Source organism: Octopus bimaculoides, chromosome 7 (assembly GCF_046866305.1).
Source record: "Octopus bimaculoides isolate indiv1 chromosome 7, ASM4686630v1, whole genome shotgun sequence".
NCBI lineage: Eukaryota > Metazoa > Mollusca > Cephalopoda > Octopoda > Octopodidae > Octopus > Octopus bimaculoides.
Genome location: NC_142934.1, coordinates 109,203,954 through 109,223,957, shown reverse-complemented (window position 1 = coordinate 109,223,957; position 20,004 = coordinate 109,203,954). Strand labels below are relative to the sequence as shown.

The window sequence follows — 20,004 nt, the reverse complement described above, 5'->3', positions numbered from 1 at the left end:
ATGGATGCAATATCAGTGATGATAAGATGAGTGTTGATAAAACTGGGGCGTCACTTTAGACATGTTGTGAATTTAAACCTAAATGCATCAGCATAAAACCGACGATGAATGCCTGCAGTTCAAAATTCACAATTTATTCCTATCTCTGGCAATAAAATTCAGTACATACACATATGCGATGTAAAAGCATTGAACGCATACCATACTAAGTGTCTTGCCATTACGCTGTATGTAATGTAGAATGGTGTATTTACTAATGTATAACTATATCAAAGAAAGGAGAGCATAAGGAACGAATGGTAACGCGGAAGTGAATGCAGTTGTGTCATAGGTTGACAATACGAAGTGCAAGAATACTGAAAAGTACACTTGGTGGCGAAGCGTCATATTAACAAACGGGCAGTGGAAAAGGTCTATGCTGATAACTCACCTGCATCCACAGGTACGCATCATACATATATAGACACATATACGCACATACATGCGCGTGCACCCGCACATATACGAACCCCACACACAGACTACACATTTACGAAACCGGGAAACTATTCTTCTTTTGAACCAATGTGCAAAACGAAAGCCAGTCATGGACTATCATTTATATGTTTAAAATTTACATTATAGTTTGATATTTCTCATTTAAAAAATCCCTTCTGAAAAAAGAAAAAAACTACGGAACATCGATAGCTCTGAGCAGGAAGTCAGATAACTAATCAGTTATTTTTCTTATGCTAGTAATTCGAGATAATATGCGGAGGACTTGTGAGAGATGCTGAACTGTTAGGCAACATCAATCACCGTGATTTGGAAAATATCTGTTATTAAGGATACTTATGTTTAGTAATAACGGTTTATTTGTAATTAGAATAGCCTCTTCAAACCTCGAGTTTACAATATTTCTTATTTCTTTACTGCCCACGATGGGCTATACACAGAGGGGACAAACACGGACAGACAAACGGATTAAGTCGATATATCGATCCCAGGGCAATATTTACAATATTTCTTTTGTGGACTTCATGTTCAATCACACATCTTTTTTATAATATACGAAAATGTGATTTCTGACAGCGAAGCATTGTATAAATGTACTCAATAATACGGATGTGCAATGTGCAAGAAGCGTTACTGTTGTAAAATCCGCCATGTTTATCACAAATTATGAAATATTACGCACGCCCTTAGAGAAACTCAAATTTACACCTTGAGTACTTGAGTTAAATGAAATATAGCATAAATAGAATCATAATCGACAGCAACAATATATACATGTGTGTGTACATGTGTGTTGTATGCGAAAGAGTTATATATATATATATATGTGTGTGTGTGTGTGTGTGTGTGTGTGTGTGTGTGTGTGTGTGTGTGTGTGTATAGAGAGAGATAGGTATATATATATATATATATATATATATATATATATATAGATAGATAGATAGATAGATAGATAGATAGATAGAGAGAGAGAGAGAGAGAGAGAGAGATAGAGAGAGAGATAGAGAGAGAGAGAGAGAGAGGTGTGTGGAGTAAATGCACGGACAAGCAAGTTAGACAGCTCGATACACAAAAGAAAAATTTGAAAAACCTAATCAGTCACAGATTTTTGAAGTGATGATAGCAAGAATATGGTGTACACATGTGCCACAATACCAAGAACAGCACTCCTCAAGCTTTTTACCTCAGAGGCTTCCATCTCCTAGACATGCCGCTCTAAACAAGCGGAAGATCATTATCTGCCCTATGAGTCAGAGTTTGCTGAATGTACAGCCATGTTAAGGAGACCATCAACAACGAGAGACCTGGTTTTATATCAGAGTCTCCCTCTCCTAGATGTGATGCCTTCCTCACGGGTAGGGAACCACTTCTGACCCCTAATATATATGAAATTAAATACATCAAATTTAAGATATAAGTATAAATATATATAAAGTAAAATAAGATAAATCAGTATATGCATATACATATATTATTGGATGGATGTTCAACAATCACCGTCTTCACCAAGCAAACTTAGCTGGGTAGTCGGATATATATATATATATACATACCAGTTGAGCATAGTTATAAAATGATCTGGTTTTCACGGTTTTTATTATTGTATTTAAAGAATAAAGTCTTTTACAATGTTGAAGTGTGTTAAACATTAAAAGAACATTTTGTAATGGTCATAAATTTCAATTAGCACTTTCATACGTTTGTAGATATTATAAGATTTCAAATGTATGTATCCGACAGCTGAGTTCCTGACACGAGTAGTAAAATGACTGACTGCTTACTTCTTATATCTCTTAGAAGGCTCCAACAAACTGAATTTTTGGAATACAGTTTTGACCAATCCGGATGCGGCTTAAAAGTCATGGTTTGCCGAGCGTACCGATGTTACTGTCATATATCGCACATGTAATTTAACCAATAAGTTTGCGGTTTACATGTAATGGCATCTAGCTTGAGCGGCATTTAGCTCGAGCGACATTTAGCTCAAGCGGGCGTACGTTCAGGAAAAAGCAACGGACGAAGCTCCGTAGCTCTTCGGCAGAACGGGCGTACGTTACGACAAGAGCGACGGACGAAGCTCCGTAGCACTTCGGCAGAACGGGCGTACGTTACGACAAGAGCGACGGACGAAGCTCCGTAGCTCTTCGGCAGAACGGGCGTACGTTACGACAAGAGCGACGGACGAAGCTCCGTAGCTCTTCGGCAGAACGGGCGTACGTTACGACACGAGCGACGGACGAAGCTCCGTCGCTCTTCGGCAGAACGGGCGTACGTTACGACAGGAGTGACGGACGATGCTCCGTAGCTCTTCGGCAGAACGGGCGTGCGTTACGACAAGAGCGACGGACGAAGCTCCGTAGATCTTCGGCAGAGCGGGCGTGCGTTACGACAAGAGCGACGGACGAAGCTCCGTAGCTCTTCGGCAGAACGGGCGTACGTTACGACAAGAGCGACGAACGAAGCTCCGTAGCTCTTCGGCAGAACGGGCGTACGTTACGACAAGAGCGACGGACGAAGCTCCGTAGTTCTTCGGCAGAACGGGCGTACGTTACGACAAGAACGACGGACGAAGCTCCGTAGCTCTTCGGCAGAACGGGCGTACGTTACGACAAGAGCGACGGACGAAGCTCCATAGCTCTTCGGCAGAACGGGCGTACGTTACGACAAGAGCGACGGACGAAGCTCCGTCGCTCTTCGGCAGAACGGGCGTACGTTACGACAAGAGCGACGGACGAAGCTCCGTAGCTCTTCGGCAGAACGGGCGTACGTTACGACAAGAGCGACGGGCGAAGCTCCGTACTTCTTCTTCTTTTTCTTCTTCTTCTTCTTCTTCTTCTTCTTCTTCTTCTTCTTCTTCTTGTTCTTCTTCTTCTTCAATCCGATTGACGACTACCCCTACATAGTTGTCTGGACCCCCTTGGGGTGTGAGGGCCACCTAGAGCGTAACTGTTCCACCGGGTCCGACCCGCACGTTTGCGGGTCGGACCCCGTTACGGTACCGACCTCGGCTCGTATCTTGGCTCTTATCGCGGCCGAGACGTCGGCTTCCAATCGCTCCTAGTCACTCGCTGGTCTTCCTTCTCACTGCCACGACTCGCTCGGCCTGCTTCTTATCCGTCCACCGCATAGGCCGCCTGTCCTAGCGTGCGTAACACACGGACACACTTACGGACACACTTGGGGCTAGCATCGCGGCCGAGACGACGGCTTTTCGATCGCAATGCCGGGTCCCCTGCGGGAGGCCGCCACCGAAGCTTCTTCAGCCTCTATGCTCGCTTCTAATCGCTCTCTGGATCGCTCAGCCTGTTTCTCATCCATCCATCCATCCATCGCCTCGGCCGCGTGTCTCAGCGTGCTTAACACACACACACACACACACACACACACACACACACACACACACACACACACACATACACACACGCACACACACTCGCGGGCGGCATCGCCGCCGAGACGTCGGCCTTTCGATATCGCCTGCGGAAGCCGCCACCGAAGCATCACCATGCTCTCTGCTCGCTACGAACCGCTATCTCTCTCTCACTCGCTTTTTCGCTTCCTTCCTTCCAACTTTGCTTACTAATCACTGCTACGACCTACTCGACTAGCCCTTTACCCGTCGACCGCGTTCGTAACACACGGACACACACACACACACTCGGGGTCGGTATCGCCTTCGAGACGACGGCCTTTCGATCGCGCCGGTGGAGGCCCGCCTCCGATGCGTCTGCTGCCTCTTTGCTCGCTCCCAGCAACGTCGCTCGCTTCCTTATCACTCGAACCAACTACGTATCCGTCGACGGCGTGTCTTAGCCTGTTTAACACACGGACACACATACACACACTCACTCGGCCGGCGGCGGTCACGTCTTTGCGGGATCCGAACGACACCGCTAATCGCTTTGCTTTCCTAAACCTTACAACTTTCCTCCACTGCTCGATGCACCTGGAGAGATCGCGCTCGCGCGGCGACGACCGGCACACGCTCTCGCGCTCGTGCTCGATGCCGTCGGTTCTCGGTCTGTCGGATTGCCGCGCGGCTCTTCAAAAAATAAAAAAAAAAGAAAGAAAGAAAATAGGGAAAGAACCCCCCCCCCCCCGCTTCTACGGAAACGGAGGACGAAACACCCGAGACCAGTCTCGCACGTAACAGTGCTTCTTCTTATACTTCTTTCGGCAGCGCACTCGCCCCGCGGCGCCCTAACGAAATGCACTCCGACGACTCGCTCGCCGCGGCGGCTCTCCCGTCGCAGCTCGAATCTGCGTTTCCTTTCTTCTGTTCGTCTTCCCCAGCTCTGCCGCCGCTGCGCGACCGGTGCCGATCTCGATTTTAGTTTCCGTTTTTTCACCGACCACCACTAAGCCGCGCTTCGTCTCCGTCTCGATCAGTTCGCGGTTTCTCTCGGGAACAATAAAAAAAGGTGGATGGGAAAACAATGGCCGCCTCGAAAGGGCGGATGGTGTCGTTCGCGAGAAGAGACTCAATAGATCGCAGTGTGGTAGCTGCTCTACTAAGCACGTCACCCCGAACGGCAAGTCGAGTCGTATGCAAGCGATCCATTTCGTCTCGATCTCTTCGAACAAGTCGTGAGGGGCGGGACGTTCCCTGTTAGTGGGTGAACAATCCAACGCTTTGCAACTTCTGCTTCGCAATGATAGGAAGAGCCGACATCGAAAGATCAAAAGCGACGTCGCTGCGAACGCTTGGCCGCCACAAGCCAGTTATCCCTGTGGTAACTTTTCTGACACCTCTCGGCGGACGCATAGCTCGCCTTGGGACACCTGCGTTACCGTTTGACAGACGTACCGCCCCAGTCAAACTCCCCGACCGACACTGTTCTCGACTAATGGTCACGCAGCGGCCGCGTCGGCGCCCGCGAAGGCGCTCGACATGCACCGCGCGCTTCGCACCAGATAATGAACCACCGCTCGGCGACGGCCCGGTCCCTTCTCCATCGAGTGAGCGAGGAAACTACGGAAGTGGCGGTTTTTCATCGTCGCAAACGCGCGTGACACCCCGAAGAGCGGCGAGGAAACGCCGACGTGACAACCACCGATAAAGAGCGTCGCGCCGCCGGTGACGGCAGCCAGCGCGCGGGGCAACGCGAATGCTACCGCCTATGCTACGGCTATCGTGTGCTCTCACAAAACCGGACTAGAGTCAAGCTCAACAGGATCTTCTTTCCCCGCCGATCCGTCCAAGCCCGTTCCCTTGGCTATGGTTTTGCTAGACAGTAGACAGGGACAGTAGGAATCTCGTTGATCCGTTCATGCGCGTCACTAATTAGATGAGGCATTTGACTATCTATTTCTTGTTGACATATATATTGTCATCACTTCCCTGTTTTTGACGTGGGTGGTCTTACCAGGTGCCAATGCTTTAAGTGTCGAGCAAGCCCATATCACATTCGGGAGGACACCATCTATTAAAACAAATAAAAAAAATATTAAAATATTCATCATTCTTCGCCGACGGGTCGTTACTTCGTCTTATCCAGGTATCTTATTTTAATTTTCAATTTGGGTCTCAATATTAGTATCTTCTTGATCTCCTTAACTATCCTCGCTGCTGCTTCGGCATCACATCTTTCTATCGAAGTACCATCGGGGCGATTAGTATTTGCATCCTTCTCATTCAGTCTTCTCGATTTTCATACTTCTCATTGAATCGTCTCTGTATCTTCAATCTTGTCACTCAATTTGCTTCTTGCTTCGTTTATTGGATGTCTCATCTTTCTTTTCGACACACCGTCGGAGTGACATGGTATGTTCATTCATTTCATTCAATGTACTCGTTACTTCGTTCATCGAATTTCTTGTCGATATACCATTGGTGCGATATGGCATATTCCTTCATCGTATTACTTCGTTCATCGAACTACTAGTCTTTCTTACCGTCGAGATGTCTGGTATGTTCACTCCTCCCATTCGATCCTCCTGTAACCTCGCGCCGTAGACATCTCATCCCTCATTCTACACACCGCCGTATGTTCCATCTTGCCTTAGTCAGCCATTTTTAGGCTGATACCATTCCACAGCCCCCTCCGACGCTACCTCGGCCGACTCTTCCAATTATATAACTATCCCAGCTGGGACGGATAGTTTTATGGGTATAAAAAAAAACAATAAAAAAAAACAAGAAAGGATCACAGCGACGATCACTGAGAAATCAATTGTATCATCTATATCTAAAAGTCAGTTGGGTGAGCCACTGATTAACCGGTAGCAGAAATGGCTCATTATCCGCCACCGGGGTGGGTAGAAAGGCTGGAACCAAAATGATCCCACCGTTTCTTATTAGGCCCGACGTGGAAGGGCAACACGCCCGGCTTTAACCTCCAGGCACCACCCTGACCGGGGGTCAACAGTTTATACGGCCCCTGGCTACCGTATGTTTTAAAACTTATTTATTTATATATTACGATATCCGCAGGCGGCAATTTCCATGAATGCATAAGCGAAACGATCTCCAGGCACAGCCCCACAACTAGGGACAGTAGACATACCTTCACCTTAACTCACTAGTGCATCTTCCGGCCAACGAAGGGCAGTGCATCCACCCAATGCCAACAGCTCGTGGAAAGCAAATGCGCGGCAGTGCATCCATCCCTCCGAAACGGCGAGGTATCACACACCGGCGAAAGTCGAAACGATATACGAAAAACCAGTGGTAACCTCGGTGGTCATCCACCTGCTGGGGTTAAGAGGCCATGACACACCGGACCTCACCGAGACGAATGGGTCATAACGTACTGCGCAACCCCGCCCGAAACGGGTCTTCACTCACCATTGACGCGGGTCACAATGTACCCTATGTCGGCCAGTCGATTTTACCAGGAGGCAGGCTATCGGCAGCCCACCTATCACTTCCGAAAAGGCCCACTCCTCTCAATCAAGATCACCCACACTACATGGCCCCCACCAGACTGGCTGGCACCGCCATGGGGCAAGGGACACATTTAGTTTGTCTATGCAAGGGCACATATTCAGCATTGTTTTACAACCCATCCGACATACCTCCCCACACGGACGTAAGCTCTTTCACCACGCCAAGGTAGTATCCCAAAGGGTAAAGCTTGGCAGTGCATCCATCAATCAGGCAAAATTCAGTGGATCACCTCACTCGCCCATCATCCACTGAATCCCGAATGATCATAACATATCAGGCAAACCCGATGGTGCATCCACCCATTGACTTTTGGCGTCCTAGCTGCCAATATACCTTCACAGGGCAGGCACATAAACCCACCGCCACCTGTCACAGCGACGTACTCGAAGCCCATCGCAGGTGCACTCACTACACGACAACCGGCCACCGACAATCTCTCGACTCCAATGTTCCAATAGGACACTGCAGGTACTTACACTAGCCGCAACCACCCACACCGATGTTCCAATAGGACACCGTAGGTGAATACGCTTCTGCGGAGAAGGCCCACTGGCCTAAGGCGGGTGGGCCTACCAGCGGGACCACACCCTGCAGGGGAACAATCGATGCACTCACCCAACGCAGAGAGATCGGTCAGACCACATCTAATCAAGCCCCAGCATATCATAGAATGTGGTGGTGGCATCGTTCGGCAGAAAGCACACCCATAGTTACTCCCGCCGTTTACCCACGCTTGGTTGAATTCCTTCACTTTGACATTCAGAGCAATGGGCAGAAATCACATCGCGTCTGTACGGCTCGGCCGGCTACGCGATGCTCTATTTTAATTAGACAGTCGGATTCCCCCTGTCCGTACCAGTTCCAAGTCGACTGTTCGCCGCCAGCAGAACGCCTGCCACGCGAAGCGGAGCCGAGGGCCGCGCGAACCGACGCGACGGCGAGCCTGAAGCCGTGTCGCTCCACGGTGTCCCGGGTGTGGAGCCGTGTTGTTGGCGCCCACTACGCCCCGGGCGTCCCGTATGAAACGGCCGCGCGCCGACGTGCGGCGGCGGCCCAACCGAGCGCCGAAAGGTGCGGAACGCCGACGCGAGAAAAAACCACACGTAGGTCCGAGCGAGCGCTTTGACCGGCACAAAGAGCGCTTTCCGCCGCGCCACGAGGGCGACGCCGCGACAGGGACGGCCGACGCCAGAGGGACCGCGCGTCGAAGCCGACCCCCGTTGACCGAAGGTGCGACCACGCACCGGCGCGGAGCGGGTTGCCCGCCGCCGTGGAAAGCGGCGCCCTGTCCTCGTAGCCAATCCTTCTTCCGAAGGTACGGATCCATTTTGCCGACTTCCCTTACCTACATTGGCACTATTGACGAGAGGCTGTACACCTTGGAGACCTGCTGCGGATGGTGGGTATGGACCGACTCGAGAGCTGCGAATCGTTACGGACCCGGATTTTCCAGGGCCGCCGAGAGCGCACCGGACGCCTCCCGAGACGCGGCGCTCTACAGGCACCATATCCGTATCTCCAGACGAGCCGATTCCACGGACGCGCTCCTTTACGAAGAAGAGAGAACTCTTCCCGGGGCACCTGGCAACGTCTCCGGGCTCGCTTGCGTTGCCGCTGCTTCGCCCGGCCGCCGGCTTCGACGACGAACGTGCTGCTAGGAGCGTGCCGCGTTCACGCCGCCGGACGGGCACTCTTCGAGTTCGGGTTCGGGAATATTAACCCGATTCCCTTTCGATGCGAGGCCGGCCGTTGCTGCTGCTGTCGTTTCGTTTCGTTTCGTTCGCGACGGATCCGGCGCCTTTCGTGGAAGCTTTCGCCCGCTTCTTAGGATAGACTGACCCGTGCTCGACCGCTGTTGGCACGTAACCCTTCTCCACTTCGGTCTTCGAAGGTCTCGTTCGAATATTTGCTACTACCACCGAGATCTACACCCGCGGTCGGCTTCACCTGGGCTTGCGCCCGCGGCTTCCATGAACACCGCGGCGCCCTCCTACTCGACCAGGCATCGGAAAGTCGCCTCACCGACGATCGCGAAACCTGTCGCCCGGCCGCTCCGGCATCGGTCGCTCGCTCCAGCGCCATCCATTTTCGGGGCCGGTCGATTCTGCAGGTAAGTTGTTACACACTCCTGAACGGATTCCGACTTCTGTGGCCACTGTCCTGCTGTCTATATCGACCGACACTCTTTCAGGGATCTAATGGGCGAAGCGTAGGACACCTTAGCCGGACATTCGGTTCATCCCACATCACCAGTTCTGCTTACCAAAAGTGGCCCACTTGGCACCGTGCATTCGTCGCAAGAATCGCGCAAAAAATGAACAGTTCGTAAATGGCCGCCTCCGTTCGGGAAAGGACCGGCCCCTTTCGCCCGTTCCGAGTTCGAGAGTAGATCGAAGCCGTCAACGTCTCCGGGGCCTCCAGTCGTTCGCTTTACCGGACGGAATTGCGTGTCGGTCTCCCGCTGGCGCCAGCTATCCTGATGGAAACTTCAGAGGGAACCAGCTACTAGACCACTCGATTGGTCTTTTGCCCCTACACCCGGTTCCGACGATCGATTTTCACGTTAGAGTCGCTTCGGACTTCCACCAGAGTTTCCTCTGGCTTCGTCCCGACCGGGCGTGGGTCGCCATCTTTCGGGTCCCCGGTCGCCTACTACACCTGAGTCGGAGCGGGAAAGCGCGGGCCCAACCCGGGAACGATGCTTCGAAACGCCGCGTGAAAAGCGAGCCGCCACCGCCAATACGAACGACTCGCAGTCAAATGGGACTCCTCGGTCCGTGTTTCAAGACGGGTCGGGCAGGTTGCCGATACTCGTCGCTCACCGGCGGCAGCGGGCAGCTTTTCGGGCGTTCCCGCCGCCACTTCGGGTGGCCGCGTCGCTTTCGCGACTCCCTGAGTCGTGCTTGCTGATGGCGAGGTGCGTTAGCCCGTCTCCATCGGTTAGCCGTACCTACGCTTTCATGGAGCAACGGGCCCGGTCGAAAGAAGCACGTGGGCCCCGACGCCGGTCCCCGTGGACGGATTCCGGACGCTGGGGCGCTCGTCTGCCCGACGGGAACGGGTCGCAACGACGGATCGGAGGGGAAGTGCGTCCGATGCCGGCGCCCCGGAAATCGAGAGCCGACGAGGCGGCAGACGACAGCCCGCGGAAACGAGCGGCCGCTACCGGTGTGTTCGTCGGCGACGACAGCGCCTAGGCAAGTGAAGTAGCAGCGGACTCAGTCCCCTCGCGATCGCATTGATCGGTCCTACCCGTTTACCCTAGCCGGTTTCAGGGTCTCTTCAACTCTCTCTCCAAAGGACTTTCAACTTTCCCCGCGGTACTTGTCGCCTATCAGACTCGTCCCCGTATTTAGCCTTGGATGGAGCTTATCACCAGCTTTGCATGTGTATTTGTCAAAACGGTATTCGAAAAGTTCAGCTCCTAAATAGCAGAAAAAGGAAGTCAGTCATTTTACTACAGTTGTCAAAACTTAACTGTCATTTAAAACATTTTGAAATCTGATGTTTTCCACGAACGTATGAAAACATTAATTAAACTTTATAAACATTTTTTATGTTTAACACACTTCAATATTGTAAAAAAACTTTCTTTCATGAATACAATAATAAACAAACGTGAAAACCAAACCATGTTGTAACTTTATTCAGTTGATATATTGTTCTATATGCATTTGCAGAAATTCGGAATACACACACACACACACACACACACACACACACACACACACACACACACACACACACACACACACATATATATATATATATATATATATATATATATATATATATATATATAACCGTATTTATTGAGATAAATGAAAAACAAAATAATGATCCCCCGTAGGGCTATTATTGACACTTCCTCAAATAGGTAGCTATGCCATCTCTTTTAACATTTTACTAATTAACTGATACAATATTATTATTTTATTATCTCGTATACATTTTAGGCAACTTTTTTACTTTTTGAGCGCTAATGAAGATTTGACAATGGAATAATTGAAATGAAATATAAGTTCTGGGATGTGAAATACACATGACACCCCTGGCAGAATTGAAATCTATCATAGATTTTTCAAAAGATTACACAAGCAGTCGAAATTTCATGAATGTGTTCATTACTTTTTGTTAACCCTACTTATGCAGATATCAATAAGTTTCTATATATTTATGAATCACTGCACTTGGCCATTCACTAATTTATACTTCAAGAATTTAGTCACGAATGTCGTATCCATATATGCTGATGTGGTATTTCATATTGCTGTGAATATAAACTATAATCTTTTCCAACACTGAATCGTTTACATAACAGTGTGGTTGAATGTTCAACGTTTTTGATCTAATTTTCAAACCATTAGTATCATCTCATCATACACGCCTCTGTCTACTTTTCTCTTTCTATTCTGCCCCAATGTGAGGTTGAATGTCCTAGTGGTTATGGTGTTTCATTTACGATCTCGAGATCCTAATTTCAGTTTCTAGACCGGGTGATATGTTTTTACTTAAGCAAAACACTAGCATCTTGCTTTGCTCTGCGATCACTTTGTCACGTGATGAGTGGTACACTTTGCACCGACGTAGGCAACGTTGAGTTGATGGAGTGAGTGAATTAATGTACAGCACATAGATTTCATTACTAAATCGTAATAGCACAGAGTTCCTGCGCATTGTTCAACAAGAAATTGCAGAACCGGCTAACGTAGATTACGAGAGACTGCTATCATTCAAATTTGCTATAAATGGCAGGGTGGGATAAAACAAAGAAAATATAACGATAAACATAGGGCAGAAATGAAAGAAAAAGACAAAGGTGTCGACGTTACACAAAATGCCACCGACGTCATCACCAACGCTCTTCTAATACTATTAAGCTATACACATCTACTTTAGGGCAGCAGCTGGGAGAATCGTTAGCACGCCGGACGAAATGCCTAGTGGTATTTCTTTTGCCGTTACGTTCTGAGTTCAAATTCCGCAGAGGTCGACTTTGCCTTTCATCGTTTCAGGGACGATTAAATAATTACGAGTTACGTACTGGCGTGAATGTAATCGACTTCATCCCTTTGTCTGTCCTTGTATGTTACTTGTATGTTTAACCCCCTGTGGGCAATAAACATATATATATATGGGAGAATGTACGAAAAAACAACAACAGACGAGGACAGGTGGTGTAAACAACAAAAGGATGTATTAGTATGACGCTCGGGAATACGGAAAGTCTTTAACGTTTCGAGCTACGCTCTTCAACAGAACTCGTTTTCTATATCCCTCTAAAGTGTTAATTCTGAAAAAGAGAGTGAGGGAGAGAGGCAAAGGGTGATAACTGCATTATAATGTAAATTCCTGTTGTACATTCTCTTCGAACAGTATCGGGTATTTTCAAGAACACAAAGTCAATCTATTACATAATATGCAGGGAAAATTTTATCGGGATTATTTCTAGCTTGGGACTGAAACTAGGGAACTGAATCTTCATACAAGACTGTTGCATGGATTGCGCACGACAGGTTATGGTATTATTTGGCATCTACTGTATCTCGATAATTTTCTTATAAGAATTGCGTTGACGTTATACTATACTGTGGAATGCTTCGTTATCTCAAATGCTAATTCAATACACAAGTAATTCACTTGATCTGTTAATTGAATTCTCGGAGACGACATCAAAAGGCATCCATCCACCCAGGTCTGTCTGTCTCTCTATCTATCTATCTATCTATCTATCTATCTATCTATCTATCTATCTATCTATCTATCTAACTAACTCTCTGTCTGTCTATCTATCTATTTATCACATACCCACATACCTACCTAGCTATACATATATAATACCTATTTACTAATTTATTTATCTATCTAGCTTTCAGATTTCCTCAATCCTTCCTTCCCTCCTTTTGTCCCTTCTCTCCTCCTCCTTACCACACCATCTAACTGTCTTTCTGTCTATCTATCTATCTATCTATCTATCTATCTATATATATATATATATATATATATATATATCTATCCATCTATCTATCTAGCTAGCTAGCTAGCTATCTATCCATCCATCTAACGTTATGCGTGTCATAAATTTTCACAAATATACGCATGCAAACAGTATATAAAGTAAGTGTGTAAGTGTGTAAATAACGTTGTTCTTCCAACAGTTGATCTGAGTATGAAGGTCTCCAGCTATGTTTCGCCTTAAGTTTCACAGCAACCGGTCATAGTAGTCTTACAAAGAATAAAAAAACAAACGGCCTGTGTATCTTTTCTGGAGATAATGTATTTTTAATGTCGTAACGATATTAGTATCACCAATAAAATAACCGGATAGAGAGGAAGAATACAATCACGAATGCTACCGTCTTCACTGTTCAACAACTATATAATCTCATAATCAGAATTCAACAACAACAGCAACATTATAGCAGCTTCAGATATTGTGTGTTAACAGCAGATCACAGAATACAATGAATCTCATCGCAGTCTCCTAGTGAATCTCTTCTCGCCATTCGACGTTTCGGTATCTACATCATTATACATTCATACATACATACATACACACATACATACATCATACATACGTGCATATACATATACCTATATATGTATGTATACACACATACATATGTATACATCTCTCTCTCTCTCTCTCTCTCTCTCTCTCTATATATATATATATATATATATATATATATATATATATATATATATATATATATATATATATATATATACGTATATATATATATATATATATATATATATATATATATATATATATATATATATATATAAACATGTATATCTATATCTATACACACACACAAACAAACACACACGCACACACACACACATATATAGATAGATAGATAGATAGATAGATACATAGACAAATATACATTTATAATATATGAACTCATGAGTGTTTATATATATATATATATGCATTTATATAGGTATTTATATATATATATATATATATATATATATATATATATATATATATATATACATACATGTCTACGTACGTATGTATGTACATGTGGACATGTATGTTTCTATATCTGTCTTTTCTGTCTTGTCTCTCTAAAATACAACATACATACATATATACACACACATGAACATACTCACACACACACACATGTATTAATATATACACATATATAATATTTCTACTTTTACATATATATATATATATATATATATATATATATATATATATATATATATATATATATATATATATATATATATATCAGCTCAATATATCTAATGTAATAGTATTTGTAGCTCGATAACCTTAGACGAACATAAATAAAGCGAAAAATGTTGCCACAACAACAACAAAAGCAACAAAAAATTACACCGAGGCTTTTTAAAAAGATATATTTTAAAAAAGTCCCATAAGGTTAAGCAAGAAAGCAACAACAACAACATCAACATAAACACACCCACATCACCAATAATGAGGAATATAGTAGTCGTAGTACTAATGGTAATAATAATAATAATAATACTACTAATAATAATAATGATAATGATAATGGAGCAAGCGGCAACAACAACATCGATCGCAAAAGAAAGTACAAGGGAAACCATAGCAAATAAAATAAATCTAAGGCAATAAAAACTGAAGTGACATCAAACATAGGTCGATAATCTAGATTGATATCCACATTAAGTTATGTTTTATTATTTTCTGCTTATTCATCACACATACATACAAATATATATATATATATATATATATATATATATATATATATATATATATATATATATATATATATATATATATATATGTATGTATATATATGTATATAATGGACAATTGACAGTATCTGTAAATCTTCGTAGCTGTTCACCTTCCAACATTTTCTTCCGTCTCTTTGTTATATTACTTTGTTTTCCGTTCACAAAGTGAATATATAGATAAAAACAAGCTATGTATATTTATGTGTGTGTTCCCGTCGTATTTAATATTGGTTTCGCTGTTGTTGCTGTTGTTGTTGTTGTTGTTGTTGTTGAGGCTGTTGTTGTTGTTGTTGCTATTTAGCCCCATTTTATACTTGATCGAACAAATCTATAAATAAAGGCATTCCAGTCTAGACCAATCTTCTTTTTTTTTTCCTGTCAGTCTGCGAGGTAGTAGGGCCATTATAGCCGTGGCATGGATACCTTGCTTTATATATTGCGACTGTCTGTGGTCTGAGTTCAATACCATGCATGGACAACGTTATCTAACATCCTTTCGTGTTCAATAAACACTCTACAAGATTAAGACTGGAGGTGGTGTGGGTCAATTCTTCACTTATTCTCTCTCTCCTTCTCTCTCTTCTCTCTCTCTTCTCTCTCTTCTCTCTCTCATTCTCTCTTTCTCTCTCTCTCTCATTCTCTATTTCCCTCTCTCTCTCTTTCTCTCCCCTTCTCTCTCTCCTCTCTCGCTTCTCTCTCTTCTCTCTCTCATTCTCTCTCTCTCTCTCTCTCTCTTCGGCTCTTCTTTCCATTCCCTCTCGCGTCTCTCTTACTTCGTCGCTATTCCTTTTGGAAGAAATCTTTGACAGGACGAACAATTGTGTCTTTCTTCTCTAGCATGCTCACGACACACTGTATTTCATGACCATAGCCTACAAATCAATCTGGAATTGAAAAGCTAAGGCATTGGTTTTTGTATAGTCAAGAATTCATTGTGCAATCTGGTTTTAAATTTTTTTAAGATGACACATTAAACCAAGGAAGATGTAGCTAATACATCTCACTGTCTAAGCGAACAAGCGAGGTATATTGCTTTTAGTATTTACGCATGCGTAATAGGCGAGCAGGTAGAATCGCTGACACGTCGCTCAAAATGCTTAGAGGAATTTTATCTGGGCGCTTTATATTCTGAGTCTACATCATGCCGTGATGAATTCTGCCTTTCATATTTTCTGGTTTCATAAACTAAAATACCAGTCACATAGCGATGTTGATGTACTCAACTAGCCCTTTCCCGCAAAATTGCTGGTCTCTGTTACATACGGGCGTCGCATTCAAGGGAAATTTTATGATCTCGATCATTTACACGCTATGCAAACTGTGTAACCGGCCTTAAGATTCTTAGGGCTCGATAAAAAATAGAGTTAGCTCGGTTTAACCTCAAATCTCAGCTCTGATCCTGTTAGAGATTCGTCTTGCTACTATCAGAAACAGTTAACCGAAATCTCTACTATAAGAACAATTCGGTGCAATACTCTATACTTAAGCAAGATCTGAGACAGTTCCTTCCGTTTGAACATGCTAAATAAATACCGTCAGAACAACATCAATAAATCAATGTAATACGAAACAAAGCTCGTGATAATTTCATTTGATTATGCTCGTCCTAAGGAAAATTTCGTCACCAACAACTTACAACCCAACAAAGAGTTATTGTGCTAATATTATACTCCAAATTACGCTCAGGCCGCAAACTATCTAAACTAATAGCTAAGCTATCATCGCTTTATAAAAAAAAGACAATGTTTACATGGTCTACAATATTATTATTTTCTATCATTCTCTTTCTTTAACACTCTCCATACCACCTACATCCGATCTTCCTCTCATTACACTCTTCATATGTCTACACAACTTAGAAATATATACTTTTATTTAGATTTATGTATACATGCATGTATTTATTCATCCCTCTATCTTGCATATCTATCATACTCAGTCTTACACACTGTTTCTGCTTTGCGTGTTAATACATGCATAAAAATCTCGCGCATACTCCGGGAATTTTGTATGGTGCATCGCTACGCACCATACCCGACACTAGCTATATTTTTCATAAATATAACCTTTTTATTTACAACACACAGCAGGAATATTTACCCGAGAGTAAACAGAATGACTGATATAACATGTAAAATCGATGGCAAAAATAAAAGTTGCAAACTTCATAACTCCAACAACCACAGTGGAAAGACACTTACTACTCTCTATCGTAGGCTCATTTAAAACCATGGACAGTTGTACCACACTTCACCGCACACTATAAAACATAGCTATACTATATATATATATATAGGTTAAGAGAGGTAATGGTGTCAAGAAGACCCAAAGGTGTCAGGTAATGATGAGTAAGTGCTGCGGACAGAAAACAGTTAAGCTCCAAGTTCGGTGATTATGCGAATGAGGAGTCCAACGTAGGTCATATATCAGCAGGCATATATATATAAAAAAATAACAGAATGAGATAATAATTCAAGGCTGTGAAAGATCTTAGAACATTTATAAATAGGTCGTACAGCTCTTTCGGGATATTTTATATATCCTTTCATCGGAGATGATGTGAGAATATGGTTAAGCAATAGTTATTCTAGATAAGATATGAAATAGAGAGTAAAGTTGAGGAATGAAAATAGACGTGAGATATGCAGGGATATTGTATGTGCAGTTCCATTATTTACGCAGAGTGGTATACATATAAGATTCCTGTACTTTTGAGAGCAACTTCCAATAATATTTAAAATTGGTTATTCCAAGTTTCTATACGGTGTTATTGAATGGAGGGTTTTTTTAAGGTTCTCCCCCAAAAACTCAATTCAATAACACCATATACAAACTCTATGCTTAGAATAACCAATTTTAAATACTGCTGGAACTTGCTCACAAAGGTACAGGAATCTTATATGTATACCACTCTGCGTAAATAATGGAACTGCAGATACAATATCCCTGCATATCTCACATCTATTTTCATCCTTCCACTTTACTCTCTATTTCATATCATATCTAGAATAACTATTGATTAGCCCTTTTCTCACACCGTCTCCAATGAATGGATATATAAGATATCCCGGAAGCAGGTGTAAGACTTTCTATTCATAAATGTTCTGAAATATGTCACGGCCTTGGATTTTGATCTTCATCTGTTAATATATATATATATATATATATATATATATATATATATATATATATAGAGAGAGAGAGAGAGAGAGAGAGAGAGAGAGAGAGAGGGGGGGAGAGATAGAGAGAGAGAGACAGAGAGAGAGAGAGACAGACAGACAGACAGGCAGACATACAGACAGACAGACAGAGAGAAGAATTCAGAGTAATCCCTAGGCAGGAGAGGTGCAGCCTGAGTGTAGAAAGTCCAGTGGAGAAGTTAGTGGGTGATGAGAGGAGCCAGGATCAACTTGTGAGATTTGCCCTTTTTAAATCAAAATTATGATAGAAAATTCGATTTCAATAGCGCTTATTGACTATCATCCCACAAATCACGTACGAACAACCGCTATGTTCGACCAATCAGCATCAGAGCGTTGACTGCATGAAGCTTTCTAAGCAATTCCATGAAAGAACACAAGTGATTGCAGTAAAATATCGATATCATTCTAGAACGAACTGTATTCGAACACATACATCCAGACACGTCATTCTGTGTTTAATAAATTAAGGTGACACAAAGCAGTAAGAATACAAGGCAATTAAATTGAATAAGTAATGATAAAATTAAATATTAACTTTAACGAATAAATTACATTAATTGGCGATCAATCAGCTGTGTGCAGAAAACGACAAATTGAACGTAGATATTTGGGTGACAAATATCTAAAACTTTAGCTAACAGTTTCTTATATAAAATAAAAACTGAGCGGTGCTTTTCGAATTTTGTGTGACTCGATTTGATACGTACATGCCCATTGTTTATTCTTTGATTTGGAAATCGGAATTATAGGCTCTAATATTCCGAGGAAAATGTTTAGCATCTGTTTGGTCTCTGAGCAGCAGGGACTTCAAAGGTTCGGCACCGACTTGTAAATAAGGCAAGCTCTTTATTCCTCACGATAGATTATGTTAATCTTCTAAGGAAAGCCCGCTGTTAAGGTCAAGCATTTTTCATTTCAAAGCACAGCTTCCCAGCTGCCGCAGGTAATTTTATATAGCATTTAAACATGTTTCTTACAGATTGCCTTCATGCCCATAGAAATGTCGTGCGTACGTTTTGTACCGATTCTTCGGCCATCCAGTCAATTAAACGGCATCGCGAATAGCAGTTTTCCAGGTGTTCACATTTTAATGGCCGATATCTGCAAATAAAACATGTTCCTTTTTGAATACGAGTATATTTTTGATTTAACGTCTCGACTACGTCAAATATTCATCAATTTTAAGCATAGAAACAAGCGGAATTATACTAGTTTAGACTCTAGTCGTATCACGGAATTACACCGTCCAGCGGACTGTGTGTGGGGGTGTTTGCTAGTAAATATATATATATATATATATATATATATATATATATATATATATATATATATATATATACATATGTATGTATATATATATATGTATGTATGTATGCATGTATGTATGAATTTACGCATGTGTAGTCTCCCCTGTCGAACAAGACGTATGAGTGTTCTGCTGCTCCAGAGCACTCCATCTCGAGAACAGATGCATCACCCGGTCTAGAGACTGAAATCTCGATCTGTGTTCGTGAATACAACATCCTAATATATATATATATATATATATATATATATATATATATATATATATATATATATATATATATATATATATATATATATATATATATATATATATATATATATATATATATATATATATATATATATATATATATA

General features: G+C 43.3%; 1 pseudogene; it reads right to left on the bottom strand.

Annotated features, from left to right (window-relative positions):
- Window positions 1–4,948: 4,948 nt before the first annotated feature.
- Window positions 4,949–10,990, bottom strand: LOC149134887 (large subunit ribosomal RNA; annotated as a pseudogene).
- Between the last annotated feature and the right edge of the window lie 9,014 nt (window positions 10,991–20,004).